Here is a 20,584-nt window from a genome sequence, read left to right as displayed (position 1 = left end):
AGCATCATGTCCACCAGCGTCTATGTACAGGAAGCCAAAGATATGGGTCTTACAGACCCAACTGAAATGTCCTTGGCTTAGTCACGAGCAGCAACGTGAGAGTGATGCTCGTGAAGAGCATAGAATCCAACGCGAACACGAGCGAGAACAACGTGAACTCGAGTTAGAACATGAGCGAGAATAGCATGAGGAACGCGAGAGAGAATGAAAACACGTTCCTTGGCTTCAGACACATCTGGTGCAGCTGGCCCAAGCTACATGAGCACTCTCCCTGCACATGTTATGGCGACCCCACACATCAAGCTTCCCACATACAAGGAAGGCGAGCGAATCGAGCCATACATAGCTTGTTTTGAAGACATGGCTCGACTTTACCAGCTGGATGAGGCAGCTAAGCGGCTTCAGTTTCTTAGCCTGTTTGAGGGCCCTGCCCTCGATATCCTCCACAGAATTTGTGGAGACAATCTCACGTATGAGATGATGAAGACCGCACTCGTCAAAGCGTATGGTCTCACAGTTGACGACGCCAAGAGTCAGTTCATGAGGGCGCGTTTACAGGATAAAGAGACTGCTGTTCAGTTCCTTGACCGGATTACTGCTTACTTAGATGAGTGGATGGAGAAAGATGAAACTCCTTCCACGCATGAGGGGATAATTGACCTTATGCTGTGCACGCAGCTAGAAAAGTCGTGGCCTACTGAACTTATGGTTCAACTTAAGATCTGCCAAGTAAGAGATGCTAGCCAAATGGTGAAGAAGTCTGAAGCATTTTTTACTGCATATGGGTATCAAACTCACAAGCAGCATACCTGGAACAGGAAACCTGATATATCTGGGAAACCGTCTCAGACTGAACCCCAGCAACAAGGCCGTTCTCAGAATAATGGCCAAGGTCCAAAACCGCAGAAGAAGGACCAGGGGCAAAACACTCAGAAACCTGAGTGGAAGCGGTACGATAAACAGTACCCTAACCCGCAGCAGTATCAGCCACGCAATCGATCGTCGGGACTGTCCTTTTCACCACCAGCTCAAGTGAATAGGAGGCAGGGGACGAATGCAGCCTTCATTCCTCAGCAGCAGCACGGTGGTCACGTCCCTACCAGTATGGGTACTCCCCCACAGTTCTCTAGTCCCACAACGACAGTGAACCCCCCTCCACAGATGGCCAATGTTCCATCTCCCCAGGCAGTGAGTACGACCCCTCAAGTATCTAATTCACAGGGCACCATGTTTGCCGCATCATTTATTCAGCAGCATAAACAGTGGCTAGCTGCTTCCTCCACAGGCCCTCCCACAGGTGACAATGCCTTCCTTGTTCAGCCAGGGTTTGTGGGAGACCTCCCTGTGAAGGTCCTGAGAGACAACGGGTCCTCAGGTTGCTCTGTCAGGCAGAGTTTAGTTCGGCCTGAGCAGTACACAGGTCGACAGATCCAAGCTAACCTTATTGATGGATCAGTGAGATTGTTCCCTGAGGCACATATCCAGGTGGCATCTCCATTTTACACTGGTACTACAGTCGCAGTTGTCATGCCAGAACCTTTATTTGTCCTAATCATAGGCAATATTCCCGGTACCAAGCATAGTTGGACCATAGATGACGCTACTCAGACTTCGGCCGCGGTAACATGAGCCATCGCTGAGGCTCCAAATGGTGTCACCCTTGTGACCATCGAATCGCTTCAAGATCTGATGTGTAGCCAACTTGTTGTTCAAGAACAACACTCTGACCCAACACTTGCTGCCGTGTGAAAGAAACAAAAGGGTAGAGTGATAAAGTATTCACGGGGAGGTCAAGCCAAGTTCCTTCGTAAACAAGGACGGCTCTACCGTGTCACGAACACCCGAGGGCGAAGTTCGACTGCAGTTTGCTGTTCCCGCCAAGTACTGCCAAGCAGTGTTAGAACTGGGTCATTGTTCAGCTTCAGGAGGGCACATGGGCAAAAGGAAGACCCAGGGCCATATCTGAGCTGACTTTTTCTGGCCAGGGATGGGACGAGACAGATAGTTTTGTGCGTTCCTGCAATGTGTGTCCACGTACCACTATTCAGGGACATGTCCTTCCTGTGCCATTTGAACTCACACCCATAATCTCTGAAGCAGTTGAAAGAGAGGGCAGTGGTAATGTGGGTGTAGACCCAATGTCTCGCCTACTAACTGATGACTAACATGGACAACTGTTGTATGCTGGGTTCCGTAAAATAGGCGTTCTCAGAGATTTGAGTAATCCAAGGACCAGCCTGGTTCCCAGTTAAAAGTGTAGACCTGACGTCTCACCCGTTGGCCCCACAGGACACAGTATGTCCAGGGCCTGTACATACCTATGTACCGTAGGTTAAGGGGGGAAGTTTGAGAACCCCACAGAGACAGTCCGAAGTTGTCTATGATTTACCTTGTGGAACGTCTCGAGCTGTGGGCCTCTCTGAGGATTCCCGGAGAATGCACAATATCCACATGAGTGTTCACACCCATGGTGGGTGTTAAAATGTGACCTGCCCGAGATTGCATAGGGAATCTCAGCTTCCTGTTATTAGTCGTAAGTGTAGAGTTAGGTTAACCAGTAAACTGCCCGTTCTAAGAGATTTGAGCAATTCAAGAACTGGCACGTTTCCTAGTTAATAAGCATTAACCTGTAAACTATAAGGGTTCTAAGAAATTTGATAATTCAAGAATTACGTTTCCTGGTTAATAATGACATAAGTACTGATTCCTAGGCAGAGAGAGAGAAATGACACTTTTGATGCTCCACCTTGATTCCTTTCGCAGGTGCAGCTGGTGGGTGCAGCATTGCTGTGCAGATCAGCTGGTCGTCCCTGTCGCATGCTGGTGCCTCGTCGTCATTATTTACTATAAATTTGTATTACATGATTTTACAGGTAGGTACAGTTACACCACAACTGTCATACCTACACCATGTATTCCATACATCATGCAACATAACAATTAGTTGTTAATGTAAATGTAGCGAGCTTTTGGCTCAGTTTGACCTGAGTACAGGATTTTTCACTGTCATCACGGAGTTTTTCCCTCAAGCTTGATTCTATTAATGTAAATACAAGTTTTTTTTGCTCACTGGCGACTGTGACTTTCTCCTGTAGCAGGATAGCACACACACACACCACAGTGTGAATCTTGTGTGATTGAGGAGGATTTATATGTATGTATATTGAAATTTTTTTCCTGGGAAAAAAATATCAACTTTTCATGGGGCGTAATGTCACGAGTCGGCTAGTGACATTAACTTTTGTGGGAAACCGCGAACTCTAGTGGAATCCCAGTGTTTATCGTTCAGTTTAACAGCTACGTATTCACCCGGTCGGGAGTGTTTTCAGAACAATTTTTCACTGTGTCATAAATGATCGTCTTTGTGCGAGACATTAGCACTTCCGCTGAGCGATTTATTATGGGCGTGTTTCGCTCATTCTGGCCGTTAGCAATGCGGCCACAACACTTGCCTCTTTCCCACGATTTGAAGTCAGTCAAGATTTGAGCGCTGCGGAAGCAGGTAGTGTGTGGCAGTGTCCTTCCTACGACCCTTCCCACCACAGCCGTATTCCCACTTAGAGTGATTGGCGAGAGACTTAGCAAGTGCAGTGTCCTTCCAGTAACGACGCCCAGTCATCCGCTTTCTCCACTTTTCTGACCAGTATTTTCTTTTCATATTTTCCTAAGTTTAAGAGTTAGCTTTTCAGTGAGCAAGTGAGTGCGATCTCCTTATTTTGAATTCATTTTGAAATGTAATGTAAATTTATTTCTTTGTAATCAATAAATTTAACAGTTCTTTTTCTCGAGCTTAATGTAATGCAAACTCGTGTTTTATTTTCCATATTAAACCTATTCTAGTTGCAGCTCCTAGCTTGCATAAACGCTTTGCTATTCATAACTGTACTTAGGCCAGACTTTTTGTATTAAGCTTAAAATCAGTTGTGCCATCTGGGAGTTAATGCATCAGCAGGACTCTGTTTTCATTAATAGCATCAGTTATTGATTGTCAGGGGTGAAGTCACTTCCTCCCGAGGCTAACAGTACTAACAAACAGGATTTGTGAGGAATTAGTCTCTGCTGTGTACTGTTGAGAAAGTTTATAAATTCTCGTCCTTAGAGAATTGGCGAAGCAAGCAAGCATAAAGTAATCATTGCTTGATTTTAACAAGACAAATCATTGTCCTGTTCTCAGTATTATTGAAAATTATCCTTTAACATTGAAACACTTTATAAACCCCGTGACAACTCTGACCTTTTACCTTTAACTATGACTTTGAACTTTAATTCGTTGACTTCGAAATTGGAGCCCTATATACCAGTCTTATTTCACAACATTCCACAAATTTTTGTTTAACGCAGATGTAAACTTTATAAATTGATCTTGCAATGTGACCTTGACCTCTGAACTAATGGGTCAACCCCCTGGTTAATCCTCAACCAATCCACTAAATTTGGTTCAGATTAGATAAAAACTGTGGTAATTACTTTTTTTCACAGACAAACTAAAATGCGTTGCTTGAAAAACAGTGCCCCCAAAGAATACCATAGTACCCCCGACGACAGGGCAAGCCAAAAACAGCTTAGTATGCCCGCAGATGCGCCAACACCCCCACACGGACCCCACGGGGTAGCCGCTGCCAGCCACCACCACTCCGGGCAACAGCGACACGTCAGCCCGGGCCGTGCGCCCCTGTGTCATGCAGCCACCACGCCGCCGCCACCGTAGGAGAAGGACACTACCTTCGCAGAGTGGAATTGCTAAGCCAGCTAGGGGTGGAGTTAGAAAATATACTCCAGACGGCGCCCCTCTGGTAGAGACGATCTATGGTCGCTCCCAAAGTGTTCCAGTAGAGACGATCTATGGTCGCTCTCAAAGTGTTCCGGTAGAGACGATCTATGGTCGCTCCCAAAGTGTTCCAGTAGAGACGATCTATGGTCGCTCCCATCCTCGTGAGACGATCTATGGTCGCTCCCATCCTCGTGAGACGATCTATGGTCGCTCCGAAAGTGCTCAGGTAGAGACGATCTATGGTCGCTCCCATCCTCGTGAGACGATCTATGGTCACTCCGAAAGTGCTCCGGTAGAGACGATCTATGGTTGCTCCCATCCTCGTGAGACGATCTATGGTAGCTCCGAAAGTGCTCCGGTAGAGACGATCTATGGTCGCTCCGAAAGTGCGCCGGTAGAGATGATCTATGGTCGCTCCCATCCTCGTGAGACGATCTATGGTCGCTCCGAAAGTGCGCCGGTAGAGATGATCTATGGTCGCTCCCATCCTCGTGAGACGATCTATGGTCGCTCCCATCCTCGTGAGACGATCTATGGTCGCTCCCATCCTCGTGAGACGATCTATGGTCGCTCCCATCCTCGTGAGACGATCTATGGTCGCTCCCATCCTCGTGAGACGATCTATGGTCGCTCCCTCCCTCGTGAGACGATCTACGGTTGCTCCGAGGGTGTGCAGAGAGAGGTGAGTAGAGAGACGTCCCCACAGCAGGAGACTGGAGCCCAGGCTTCCTGTCCCAGAGAGACCCAGACAGGCCTCCCAGCCTCCCCTGGTCTCTGTTCCCTACGCCTGGCTCTAGAGCAGACGCACCTGACAGACCCCAGTGGAAGTCGCTGCCGCAGCCCTCCCCTGTCGGCACCCCTAGACACTGGAGACCGCAGCCCACAGTCTCTCTCAGTTCTCCCCAGGACACTCCGGCGTGATCTCTCTACACCCCCACGATGCCGGGACTTATCACAGAGGTTCCTGGAGCTATTCGGCCCCAGTCCCGAGGGCCACACACCTGAGCCAAGCCTGGAAGCCACGGGAAGCCCAGGACGCGAGAGGACGCCCTTACGAGTTATCCCGTGTCCTCTCGGCACGCCTCGCATTAGCGGTGCCCCTAGCCCGTCAGGATCGCCGACGACATGTTCCTGCCTATCCCACTTATGAATAAGTGTGATATTGTAGCACGAGTGATTTAGGTTAAGTGTGATTTCCCCTAATGTAAGTATTGTGCAGTGATTTCATATAGTGAATATCGGGGTTAATAAGATCACAGTGAGAAGTTAAAAGGACGAGAGTGTGGAAGAAGATCTGATTGACTATACGTGTGAGTGGCATCCCTGTTATACAATTAATAAGCCTGTGCCGCCGGGAGATTCCCCTATAAAGACATACCCCCATTACTGTGAAGGAATATTGTGAAAGGAAGTATTAATGGTATTCTCTCCCTCCCCCACGCTACCCATAAATCTTGTATACCACCCTCTCTCACTCCAATATCTCGAGTAAGTGTAAATCAAGGATAAAATCAATTATCAAAGTATTTTGGCTAGTGGAAACCATATAAACTTCACGGCTAATATCCGCCGCCCTCCAGTATTACCATAACTTTCCCTTAGCCGTCGCAAGTCACTCCCCGCACCTCCCCTATCTCCTCCTAGGGAGACTCAACCCCCTCCTGCGACCCCGCGCACGCTTATATTTACTGCACTCCTGATACACTAGGATTGTTTGTGTTGTCACTACTATCAGAGAAGCAAGTATCCTGCGAGATACACATATCCTAGATAAGGTTTTATATTGCTATGTATTGTGCTGTAATATCTGCTGATTTGTCCTGTGTCTGATTGTGGTAATATACGTGTAAAGGTTGTTGCCTAGAGTTTTTGTGTCCTGCCTCTCTTTATTGCACTAAGCTCCGGTCTCGAAAGAGGACCTCGCTCCACGTTAGGTGAAATAGGAACGAGAAGTCGAGCCTAATTTCTCCTAGCATTACACAAACAAATGGGTCGAAATTTTACCTCGCCCTGTGACCTCAGTCACCTTAGATTATTTTCAGATCAAGTCCCTTTGTTCTTCACGTACACAAATATCCTTCCACAAATTTGGTTTTAATCGGATTAAAACTTTTTTATGTTGGCTTTTGCACCTTTATCTAACCCTGTGACCTTTATACCGGTAGTTTTGCAATAAACACTGTCCACCCACAGGCAGACCCTTAGCCCTAAAGATATGCTTAATTAAAACCAGATAAACTCTTTATTTTCTACACAGACAGACAAGCAACTAGAAAGATAGACACGTCACGTCAAACAGAAGATATAAACCACTGTCAAATTTCAAGCGCAGGTGTAACAAGTTTATGTAACACACCCTAGCAAAAGAAGTCTCGTGTAAGATAATTACATGAAAAAAGATGAGCCTGATAGAATGACTTTTTGAAAAAGTGTTTATATTAGGGAAGGTGTGTGAGATCAGAGGACATGCTGGGAGTAGCAGTGTGTGCAAGGGTGTGGCATGTGAAGAGCGAGAAGGTGTATGAAGGAAGAAGGGAGTAAAAGGGAAAGTTACTACCGTACGCCACGGAAGACAGCTTAAGGGAAAGTGGAGGATGCAATTTTGAGGAGGTATGTGCGTGTAAAATGTGAACACACACACACACACACACACACACACACACACACACACACACACACACACACACAGCTAAGCATGGGTGGATACGTGAGTGTGGGTAACGGGGTGTGTATGTCTAGCAGGTGCGGAGGAGCTTGGAAAAAGGACGGGGAGTGTGTCTCCGAGTGAAGGAAAGGACATTTCTTTATTGTATTGTGAGCATTAAATTTTTCGGGATTTTATTTTTCATATTAACATTACACGTCCACGAAGTTGGTAATAATTTATACATGGATATTTGCTTGCACGATCGTCCATTAAATGAACGTCAAAAGGAAAATAGGATTAGTTTGAGCCCTTCAAATTCTGTCTGCTTCCATGCCTGATTTTTACTGTATATATAAGATTAATTCTACAAAACATGGCATTTTTGTGTATTATATTAATACAACTTTTTTTATTTTAATGCAGACCATGTCTTAATCCACTAGTTTATTAATAAGAAATCTGATATTAGTTGTTTCAGTACACTCATGTTCCACCCAGCCGGAACCAAGCCGACTCACCCAAATGAATACTGGGTACATTATTCGTCTAAATTATGTATGTTACGAGTACTGCAGCTGTATTCCCTATAGATGCAATATGCATATACATACTTCATATGCCAATCACTTATGAATTTATGGACAGGGAATCGTAAACACTGTATTATGATCACAACAACACGGTACGCCATCCATTTCATATATCTGAATCCACGACATAAAAACACACACCTCTGCCAGATTACCAAAATGCTCCAGCCACTGTAAGAGTTATTAATGGTGGCGATTGTACGTTGGTGGGTGGGTAGGTGGACGGGTGTGGTGGGTGTAATGTAATGGCTGAGTGGGTGAAGTAGGTGGCTGGATGGGTATGGCAGCAAAGTGGGTGAAGTGGACAAAGTGGGTCGGTTAATTAAGTGGGTTGGCAGGAAAGGATGTGGTGGACGAGCAGAAAGGGTTGGGTGAGCTGATCGGCGTGGGTGGCTGAGTAGATGACTGATGTGGGGCAGGTGAGTGAGTGACTGGAAAATATGGGATTGGTGGCTGGGTTTTGTGGGATTGTTAGGTTTCGGGTGATTGGGTGGGTAGGTGGGCAGTGTAGTGTCAGTAAGTGAGTAGGTGGGTGAGGTGTTCAGGTTAGCAGAGCAGGCAGATGCAGTGGATGAGCTCTTTGGGTTGCGGGAGGGGTCTTTTGGGTGTGTGATTGGATGTGTGGCTCTTCACAGGGCAAGCCAGGAGACCGGGCCCAGGATTCACAAACGGCTGCTGGGCGAGAGCGCCGCATGACGTTGTACAAGAGTCAACAATCACCCTCAAGAGCGATTCACAAACGCTGTATTTAGCTCCCATCCAAGTCTCTTCCATAGCGAGTAGGGATTTTTCTGGAGAAAATTTACTTGACCAATCAGCAGCCACCGATCTAACAAGTGACTGAATATAAACAGACCACACCCTCCCCCATTCTCCTCCCTTCCTCCTCCTTCTCTCCCTCCCTCTCCCCCCAAAACAAGTACATACAGTACATAAATATGTACATATGCATTTATGCACCTAATCACGTACGTACTTAAGGACAAATGTATCCCAAGGCGGACTAAGATATTTACGTACATATGAATATGAGTATTCACCTACATACGTACGTACGTGAATATTTACGTAATTATGTACGTACAACTCATGTAAGTATGTACTTAAGTAAGTACATGAATACTTATGTAAGTACGTACACGAATACTTAGGGAAGTACGTACGTGAATGCTTATGCAAGTACGTACGTATGTACTATCGTGCACAAAAGTCTTGTCCACTACCCAGCCACAGCGAGGGTTCGAATAGCCTGAATTTGAAGAATTGAAACAGCTGTAGAAATGCTACGGTCGGCCAACAGATGTCGCCGTCTTTAGTGTGTGTAGGTGGGGGGGGGGGATTGTGTGCGAGTGGAGCATTATCACGAACCCTATACACGATACTCATAACGTGAGAAATATGACATATATATATATATATATATATATATATATATATATATATATATATATATATATATATATATATATATATATATATATATATATATATATATATATATATATATATATATATATATATATATATATATATATATATATACTGTATATAACTGGCAGGATTGAATCATATAATATGTAATGCGGTGCTACAAAACGATAAAACGAGCCTGAAGCAGCAATATTAGTATAGTCATGTAGAACGATTATTACTGCACGTAGCAATATCTCAGGTGTTAGGACAGCAGTATAGAAAAAGTTATATTCTGTGGAGATGTGCGACAAAACTCCCTGCACCCCAGCGATTCACCTCCCCCCATCATTCCCTACGATGTCACTCGGACATGCATGCCTCTGCAATTGTGCGGCATATAAGTCTAATGACGAGCATTCGTATACAGGTATTTGGCATTGTCACCGACACTGATGGCTGCAGTAAATTTCGGGAAAAGCTATGAATTCCTGTGATTGGATGACCATGGACTCTGGGAGATATATATATATATATATATATATATATATATATATATATATATATATATTGCCAGACGCCTCAATCCCGTTTGGGGTGGCCACAAACAAATCGCCTCCAAGTCGCCCTGTCCCCCGCCATTTCACTCCCCTGCTCCCAACTCACACCCCCCTCTCTCATATACCTCTCCACCCCATCTCTCCATCTCATCCTCGGCCTCCCCCTCCCTCTTTCCCCCTCCACCTCACTCACATACACTCTCTTCGTCAGTCTTTGACCCTCCATCCATATATATATATATATATATATATATATATATATATATATATATATAGGTAACTGTTCCAATTCTTCAAACCTCTAACCAATGACCCTCATGACCTTGAAAGCCCGTGGTTAGCGGGGGGGGGGGGGGCAGGTGCGGGGACTGGCCGCCCGTCATGACACACATCCAAGTATATACACCACCACCACAACAGCAACGCTCAGTGATCCACATCGAATCCATGTGAACTTTGTTTCAGGTTACCGTCACCTCAACGTATTCTATACATCCCATTCTCAGCTCTTGCTGATAGAGATGAATAAGGCTTTGCCCAACCCCTCCTCTCGTAAGGGAATGTGAGGTGGCCGTGACAGCATTGTTCATGGTCTTTCATTGGTTCTCCTCAACCCATAACTTGAAGAGCCACAGTGAAGACCTGGGCGTTAGACAACTCGTCATTAGGTCTCCAGTGTTTAAACACCACACCACAATGTGCAAGCGTCATATATTTTGGAGTGTGCTCAGTTATACCGTTAATATTGTGTGCTGAACATCAAGAGCATTTCAATGATGGTAGCAAGTGTAACTATATATTATGTTATAGGAAAACGCATTCCACGACGAGTCATACATATCATTGTAAATCACACAATACATAATTTGCGCCTGTTAAGTTACTATAATATGAATTTTCATGGAAGATACTTTAAGACATCATTAAGGAAATGGATTTAAGATAACACTGTAGGGAAGTTAATATATTTTAATTGTATTTACACGCAATACCAAACTCCAAACAATACACCAATATACACATCTTAGTATTTGGTCCAGCCACCCATTGCATTCAGAATGTCATCCAGGCAATTAGGGATGGAGTCGACCATCCCTGGTCGTCGAAGTATACTCTCCCACATTTCGTGAACTTTGGCCTCTATTGCTGCACAGGTTCGCTGCTCCCTAATATCCCAGTCACGTTTCATCATGGCCCAAATATGTTCAATCGGATTAATATCACATCATTTGGTTGGCCAGTCGATGACCTCAGTTTCAGGGTGATCCTGAAGGTAGTCCTTAATTATGTTGCTGGCATGAATAGGACTGTTGTCATGAACAAGCCTTATTGTGTGGTGGACTGGAACTGCCATAGACAGGACTGTAGGAATTATCACTTGCACCAGGATGTCTGCATACCGCTCACCAGTGAAACGGCCATTGATCATGACCAGTTCACCTGGTCCATGTGCCCACATCCACCCCCAGAGTGACACTGACACCCTACCATTCACTGCTCGATGTTGAATGCGTTTCTCATGGTAGCGTGTGTTGGGGGCCACCAGCATTGCCTTGCTCTAGCTCCCACTGACCTGAATACCGTTTCATCAATCAATATAATGTTCTCCAGTATTCTTCAGTATGTGGAAGGTGTTCCAGTGCTAAGCTGAGTCGACACAGTGTGAGTAGGTGTTAGCCACCCTTTGTGAGCTGGAATATGGTAGTCGGTCCCGGCTTTAAGAAGTCGGCGTCTCGTCGTCATGTGATGGCAGCTCAGCCCCAAATTTCTTGTATGCTCCACCGAAGTTCACATTGGATATGCCGTTGCAGCTACCACTATCATAGCGTCCATCCTTGCCAACGTTACTCCTGGCCTCCTACTTCGAGGTTTTGTCTCCACTGAGCCCTCTTTCTCACCGGCGGATCCACCTCCTAATCGTCTTGATGGTCCTCCCCATTTCGAGAGCAATGTTCGGCACAGCTGCCCCAGCTCTCCACATCCCGACGATTTGGCCTCGCTCAGAAGTCATCCCCAGTGAATCTGCTCGTCCTGCAGGCATATCTGAAATGGCAGAGTAATATGTTGGGGTAACAGATGCAGGATTTTATATACTATAGTAAATTAATGGTGTTAGTAACACTTAGGTAAAGTATTATTAATCTGACATAACGTTTGGTAAATCATTTATGATCAACTGTCCAAGAAACCCTTCCTAATTCATATATTCATAGGGAACTGCAAGTGGATCCCCCCACCAACCTCCACTCCCCACCCCTGTGCGACAGTAGAGTGAACATTCGTCGATAATAATAATAATAATAATAATCATCATCATCATCATCAAGGTTTAGTTTAATCAGACCACTGACACCCATTTCAGTCTCTCCTAGGGCTGGCTCGAAGGATTGGTATACATATATGCTTTTCTACAATTTAGTGTTCTGTTTTGTTTGGAGGAGATTCCAGTATTTCAAAAGGTCGAAACTGAATTTAGGGAAAATTTTGGTTCTTCTAATATATCATACATTGTAGGGTTAGTGAAGCACATTTTTGATACCGATTATAAACAGGGCATTCAATGAGAATTTTGACTGTTATTTGTGTTAGGCAGTTGGACCATATAGGTGGGGCTCCAATATGGGAAGACATGAGTTAGCCATGCGTCAATCGCGTATGCCTAATTCTCAGACTAGTCAGAAGAGTTTCCTGATGTCCAGAGGATTGTTTTCATGATGATCAAGGACAAACTGATGATTTGATCATTATTAGCTTATTATATACTCGTTGGTTCATTTTCCCAGGACATTTGCCAATCGTCAAATATTAATTTTTTATCGGCAGTTAGCTTCACTGGTAGTCAAAATATATGGTTTTCCACTGCATTACATATATCTTCGACACTTTTCTGCTATGACATATTCATGCCAAATTACACATAACTGCAACAGGTTACATTACTTTATGGTTCGTTGTATCAAAACGTTTTTCTTCGTGTTCATTGCGTTGTTCTGAATTCCATTTCTGCTCATAATGCTACATTACCCAACCCAAACTCCTAGGTTGCAATGGCGGGTGTAACAAAACCCAGTAAGATAACGTGCGGCAAATATGACCATCAAACGCACTGCATATCAAACACCATATTTTTTTAGTGAAAATAACTAAAGACCTCATAAAAACTGTCATATAATTATAATAGGGTCTCCCACTAATTACAGTAGTTATTTGCGAGGTGAAAAAAAAGGTGATTCTGAGTAGGAAAATTATATACATACATGGACTTTTCGGATTACGTTTAGCCTTGGGGTGGATTTTACAAATTACGCAAGGCAACCATTACAAATGGCCTAGTCGAGGAGGGGGCTACCGATAGCAATAGCAAAATATCGGAAAGGAGGAAGAATGTTTACGGAACAGACTTTTAGGGGGACAGAAAGTGTGTTGCCTTCACCTCACTCCATGGTATTGGGTGGTAAGTTGGGGTGACTGGGGCGGTGGGAGGGAGGAAAGAACGTGGAGAAAAGAAGACAGGCGAAAGGAAATGGAGGGCCTATCCCGATTTGGGTGGGGTGCACCTAATCTTTAATGTTTTGGAGGGCCCATTCATTACTTTTCTATGCAGAGTTACATTTATTATTGTAGATAGACGGAAACGGATTGGGATAGAGACGTGGTGACAAGGATATTAGGGTGGGGGAGGGGGTTGGGCATAGGTGTTGCTTGTTGTTTTCCACATATCTTAATTAGGCTAAAGTTACTTGAGACTGACCTTTGTTGTAAAGGTTTTAACTCTACATACAAGGGGGTGGAGCCATGTCGTCGGTTCTGTGAGTGTTCATTATAGTAGTCCAACTCGTCGCCATGGGTACAATAGGGGGAGGGGGGGTTGTGGAATGCAGGGGAAGGTAATGTGATGGGATGGAATGGAATGTTCAATTGACGTTAGTCTTGGGGGAGGGATGATGGGAAGAGGAGGGGGAGGGAGAAGGGGAGTGGGCGGGATGGTGGAGGGGGAGTGTGGGGAGTGAATACATAGCCGATTAATAGTTGCGTGGGTAGAGGGGAAAGGAGAGGCGGAGAGGGAGGATAGCCGTGGAGTTGGCCAGTGAAATTTCGATGTTCTTTAATGCAAGTTATGGGACATTACTGTGTCTTCAAACGGGTCATCACGCTATTAATAGGCTTTATGTAATCCACCAATAAGGATTACAAGAGTACACAGTACGGCTGCAACTGGTATGAAAAATAAAATGTAACATGGGCACATTTTTGCCCTACGTAATATTTAGAACTCACCTCACGCCTAAAGTAAAACCAAAAAATGCTTATGTATATAGAAGAATTCAAACTCAAAATCACAGTGTCATCTCAACAAATATCTGCTGTCGCTCATGGGACATCCTGTAATAGGATAAGAACGACATGGCCTATGCTGACAAACTAATGTGAGTTACCTGTTGGTGGCGACGATGGTCGGAATGAGACCTTGGCAAGTTTCAGTGTTCGACATCACCTCCCCATGGTGTTGGTGGACATCAGGAAACTCTTCTGACTCGTCTAAGAACTGGGCATATGCAATTGACGCATGGCTAACTCATGTCTTCTCCTGCTGGAGCCCCACCTATATTCTCCAGCTGCCTAACACAAATAAGTCAAAATTCTCATTGAATGCCCTGTTTATAATCGGTATCAAAAAATGTGCTTCACTAACCCTACAATGTATGATATATTAGAAGAAACAAGAATTTTCCCTAAATTCAGTTTCGACCTTTTGAAATACTAGAATCTCCTCCAAACAAAACAGAACACTAAATTGTAGAAAAGCATATATGTATACCAATCCTTCGAGCCAGCCCTAGGAGAGACTGAAATGGGTGTCAGTGGTCTGATTAAATTAAACCTTGATGATGATGATGATGATGATGATGATTATTATTATTATTATCGGCGAATGTTCACTCTACTGTCGCACAGGGGTGGGGAGTGGAGGTTGGTGGGGGGATCCACTTGCAGTTCCCTATGAATATATGAATTAGGAAGGGTTTCTTGGACAGTTGATCATAAATGATTTACCAAACGTTATGTCAGATTAATAATACTTTACCTAAGTGTTACTAACACCATTAATTTACTATAGTATATAAAATCCTGCATCTGTTACCCCAACATATTACTCTGCCATTTCAGATATGCCTGCAGGACGAGCAGATTCACTGGGGATGACTGCTGAGCGAGGCCAAATCGTCAGGATGTGGAGAGCTGGGGCAGCTGTGCCGAACATTGCTCTCGAAATGGGGAGGACCACCAAGACGATTAGGAGGTGGATCCGCCGGTGAGAAAGAGGGCTCAGTGGAGACAAAACCTCGAAGTAGGAGGCCAGGAGTAACGTTGGCAAGGATGGACGCTATGATAGTGGTAGCTGCAACGGCATATCCAATGTGAACTTCGGTGGAGCATACAAGAAATTTGGGGCTGAGCTGCCATCACATGACGACGAGACGCCGACTTCTTAAAGCCGGGACCGACTACCATATTCCAGCTCACAAAGGGTGGCTAACACCTACTCACACTGTGTCGACTCAGCTTAGCACTGGAACACCTTCCACATACTGAAGAATACTGGAGAACATTATATTGATTGATGAAACGGTATTCAGGTCAGTGGGAGCTAGAGCAAGGCAATGCTGGTGGCCCCCAACACACGCTACCATGAGAAACGCATTCAACATCGCGCAGTGAATGGTAGGGTGTCAGTGTCACTCTGGGGGTGGATGTGGGCACATGGACCAGGTGAACTGGTCATGATCAATGGCCGTTTCACTGGTGAGCGGTATGCAGACATCCTGGTGCAAGTGATATTTCCTACAGTCCTGTCTATGGCAGTTCCAGTCCACCACACAATAAGGCTTGTTCATGACAACAGTCCTATTCATGCCAGCAACATAATTAAGGACTACCTTCAGGATCACCCTGAAACTGAGGTCATCGACTGGCCAACCAAATGATGTGATATTAATCCGATTGAACATATTTGGGCCATGATGAAACGTGACTGGGATATTAGGGAGCAGCGAACCTGTGCAGCAATAGAGGCCAAAGTTCACGAAATGTGGGAGAGTATACTTCGACGACCAGGGATGGTCGACTCCATCCCTAATTGCCTGGATGACATTCTGAATGCAATGGGTGGCTGGACCAAATACTAAGATGTGTATATTGGTGTATTGTTTGGAGTTTGGTATTGCGTGTAAATACAATTAAAATATATTAACTTCCCTACAGTGTTATCTTAAATCCATTTCCTTAATGATGTCTTAAAGTATCTTCCATGAAAATTCATATTATAGTAACTTAACAGGCGCAAATTATGTATTGTGTGATTTACAATGATATGTATGACTCGTCGTGGAATGCGTTTTCCTATAACATAATATATAGTTACACTTGCTACCATCATTGAAATGCTCTTGATGTTCAGCACACAATATTAACGGTATAACTGAGCACACTCCAAAATATATGACGCTTGCACATTGTGGTGTGGTGTTTAAACACTGGAGACCTAATGACGAGTTGTCTAACGCCGAGGTCTTCACTGTGGCTCTTCAAGTTATGGGTTGAGGAGAACCAATGAAAGACCATGAATAATGCTGTCACGGCCACCTCACATTCCCTTACGAGAGGAGGGGTTGGGCAAAGCCTTATTCATCTCTATCAGCAAGAGCTGAGAATGGGATGTATAGAATACGTTGAGGTGACGGTAACCTGAAACAAAGTTCACATGGATTCGATGTGGATCACTGAGCGTTGCTGTTGTGGTGGTGGTGTATATACTTGGATGTGTGTCATGACGGGCGGCCAGTCCCCGCACCTGCCCCCCCCCCACGGGCTTTCAAGGTCATGGAGGTCATTGGTTGGAACTTTGAAGAATTGGAACAGTTACCTAGATTAGCACTGAATACTATTTTACAATAATGATAACTTTTCACTCCACTCTTTATATATATATATATATATATATATATATATATATATATATATATATATATATATATCATAATTCTCACGTTATGAGTATCGTGTATAGGGTTCGTGATAATGCTCAACTCGCACACAAACCGCCCCCCCCCGAAATACACACACTAAAGACGGCGACATCTGTTGGCCGACCGTAACATTTCTACAGCTGCTTCAATTCTTCAAACTCAGACTATTCGAACCCTCACTCTGGCTGGGTAGTGGACAAGACTTTTGTGCACGATAGTACATACTTCCGTTAGCACGGACAGTCTTCAGCAGTAGTCAAGCGACCGGCTTGACGAGCAGGTTTGTATATGTGGCACCGCCGCACCCCCAGTTTCAACCCCTCCCGCCCCCCTCCCACGTTCCCATTCATTCGTCTACGCTCCACCCTCCCCACATCCAAGGGCAAGAGAGTATGGCCTACTTGCTTTGTCTCAACCACTCTTCCATCATCCATTTGTTTTGGGAAATAATGGTTTTGTAATGATAACGAATAAAAACGCATTACACAGTGTTTTACTCCATAGTATAGTTATTTATACACCACGATCTGAACACAGGGTGATATAGTAATATATTCGTATGATAGTGAGGTCTGTAATCATGCAGTTTATCATTTTGACGGTTGTATCCAGTCAGTGTTTGACATTAAACAGTCGGAAGCTATAAGCAGATGTTTGTAGTGGTCGGTGGTATGCTCCTTCCCATACTCGACGTAATCACTGTTACTTTACAACCTCCATTGTAGGTCATTACCATTAGTTACTATTAATACCCCATGTGTAATAATAGCAAAGTGTTGCTGATAAATGAAACACATGATCAGTGTTATCTTGGTTACTGATGTCTTAATACATGGTATCGGTTAATGTTAGGCGACGGGGACTGGATGACAGCTTGTCTGGTGGTTAAACCGCCTAAGCTGGTCAAGCCGATGCCATGACGTGGTTGCTGGCACTACAAAAGGTCAGTCAATATTTAGACGCCATTCATTGCTGATGCCGGTATTATAAGTATCCAGGTCAATTTCACACACAGGACAGCCAACAATAGAGTGAGCCATGTGCTGTGCTGACCCCACACACACCAAACAACCAGGGGCGGATTACCAGGTATAGGCAAATTGGGCAACTGCCTACCTGGCCACGGCCTGTCACAGGCCATCCAGATTTCCAGAGTGGAATAAATATACACTTTGGGCGTCCAAATAAGTGCCATCCCCCATCAGGCCATCAAAAAAGGCCATTATAGGCCATGCCAACATTTCACTTGAAATAACGGAAAAAAAGAGATCTACATGATGCAGGGCAACCGTCTGCATTGCCTACCAGACAACACCGTGGTTAATCTGGCGCTGCATACAACCAACCCCCGCCACCCCTTGCCTCAGCCGCTTATCGCCACTCACTCCAGCAAGGGACCCGCCACCACCTGATAACAATATCAGGACTATAACCTTGCCTTATATTGTTATAACTACAATAGGGTATCATTTGCGATTCACACAATTAGAACACGACGTATTTAGAAAAAGGTAACCAATAACTAAATTGGCCAAATGGATGATCTGCATAGTAACCAAACAAACTTGTCTCGATTGCAATTTAAGCTAATCAGCATTATCGTGCCATACAGCAAATAATTCAGTTTATTCGTTTTCAACAAAGGTTTGACGAGTTACAGTTCACACTGGTCAGTGTTACTCAACGTAATAGACGTAGTGGTCAGGTTAACCTTATGATTATTTGCTCTTCAACTTGTGTCCTATGTATGTTACTACTTTCCTCTATCTCTGTGTGGCCATGGGTTTTCACATTAACTATCGTCAGCTGAAACGTCAATTGCCTCAGAGAGGGAAGGATGTTAAAAGGGACAAACGGTTTTGGTTACGCAAGTATTTTATAAGGAAGACTAACTGACTACCGGTATATTTAAGAACACATTTTAAAACGATATTAAACAATGGGATCAGACATTGGATTCATATGATAATGAGAATATTGTGGGTAACTGGGGGAGTGATAAGGTAACCCTGTCACCACCGAGTAGGACCATCCACCACCTTTGTTATCGCCCTGTTCCAGTTGCCCTACAATAACAAGTGGTATAGTGACAATAGTGAATGTTTTACTGGTATATCCCTTCGGATGTAAAAAGAATGTTCTACCTCTGCAAAGTACATTAAGTTTTGGACTTAGTTTGCATGGCTGTCTGTCTGTTTGCGTGTCATCAAGCTACATTACATAAAGAAAAGGGTACATTCAGTGGAATACCGCACCCACCAAGTAGCCAAAAGAATGAATATTTGACTTTGCCCTGTGGTCTGTGACCTTGTCTAATCAGTAACCCTTTCACCCAGTTTGGTTCAAATCGGATCAAAATTGTGAGCTGTCTTTGCCTATGACATTTACATTTGACATTACTGGTTTTATTTATATCTGATTGTTTTCAAAATCGAATCCCTTTATCCTTGTTTGAACCAGTTTACAACTGTTTGATTTCACCCCATTATATGTCCTTGACCTGTGACCTATCGTTAATGAAAAAGAAATAGTCAGCCGCTTGGATATGCCATGGTTCAGGCATCAAATTTCATCCAGTTTAGATCTAAGCTGTTTATGTTATTATGTTCACACATAGACACACAGGTCGAAATTTGACCTTGCCCTGTGACATTGACCTTTGATTGGCTCTTCTCAAATCTGAATCCTTTCAGTCATCTTTGCACTTGAATCCTTCCACTAACATTGGGTCACGTTAGAAACTGTTGAAATTGACCTTCCCTTGTGACTTTGAACTTTAACGTTTCTCTTTGACCATGACGTTTGGCTGATTGCTCTTAATACTGAATCCTTTTATTTTTTATTAATTCTTGACTAAGTTAGCTCCAGATCGGAAAAAAACTGCTTAATTTGACATTGTGCTTCGGTCTGATACCTAGTGTATTCTCTAAAAAAGAAAGAAAGTTAACTCCTTAACTAATATTTCCACCCACTTTGGTCAAGATGAGATCAAAATTATCCATGCTATTCTTATTTATTTACTCACCCACTCACTCACAGACACACATACTGATTCTCTTGGGTTAGGATACTAGATGTAGTACCTGTGTATAATCAGTCACTGGCTGTGTTGAATAAATGAAATCATTATTATGATTTTCATTATTATTATGGGCTCAATATCGTGTGGAATTATTGATGGTGTAGATATTATTTCTATTCTTTTTCTCATTTCTTTTTGGAGGATCTAGAAAGTTGGTATTCCAAGACTGCTTGAGACTGAGACCTGAAATTTTCAGAGTGATATATCTTGGTTGCAGGCTTCTTTCAGCACTTTTTTTTTCCTAGCACAGACACTGCAGTAGCACCCTATATGTTAATGTATCAATTTTAGCTCTCCAGCATTGCAAAAACTACGAAATTTGTTGCTTTGCAAATTTTCCAGTATGTAGTCGTAAACATATACTAATACACCTGGGTATTGATATTGATATCCAACAAGTACTTTTAGAGATATTGAGGAAAATCAGAATGGCCTCCTCATGCCTGAAAGTGCTTAACCCATGGACGCCGGGATAAAATCTGTTATTGCCTCACCT

The sequence above is a fragment of the Coenobita brevimanus genome, chromosome 38 (genome assembly GCF_032717465.1).
Source record: "Coenobita brevimanus isolate Jiangsu-jjx chromosome 38, ASM3271746v2, whole genome shotgun sequence".
In the NCBI taxonomy this organism is placed as follows: Eukaryota; Metazoa; Arthropoda; class Malacostraca; order Decapoda; family Coenobitidae; genus Coenobita; species Coenobita brevimanus.
This window is presented reverse-complemented; position numbering follows the sequence as displayed.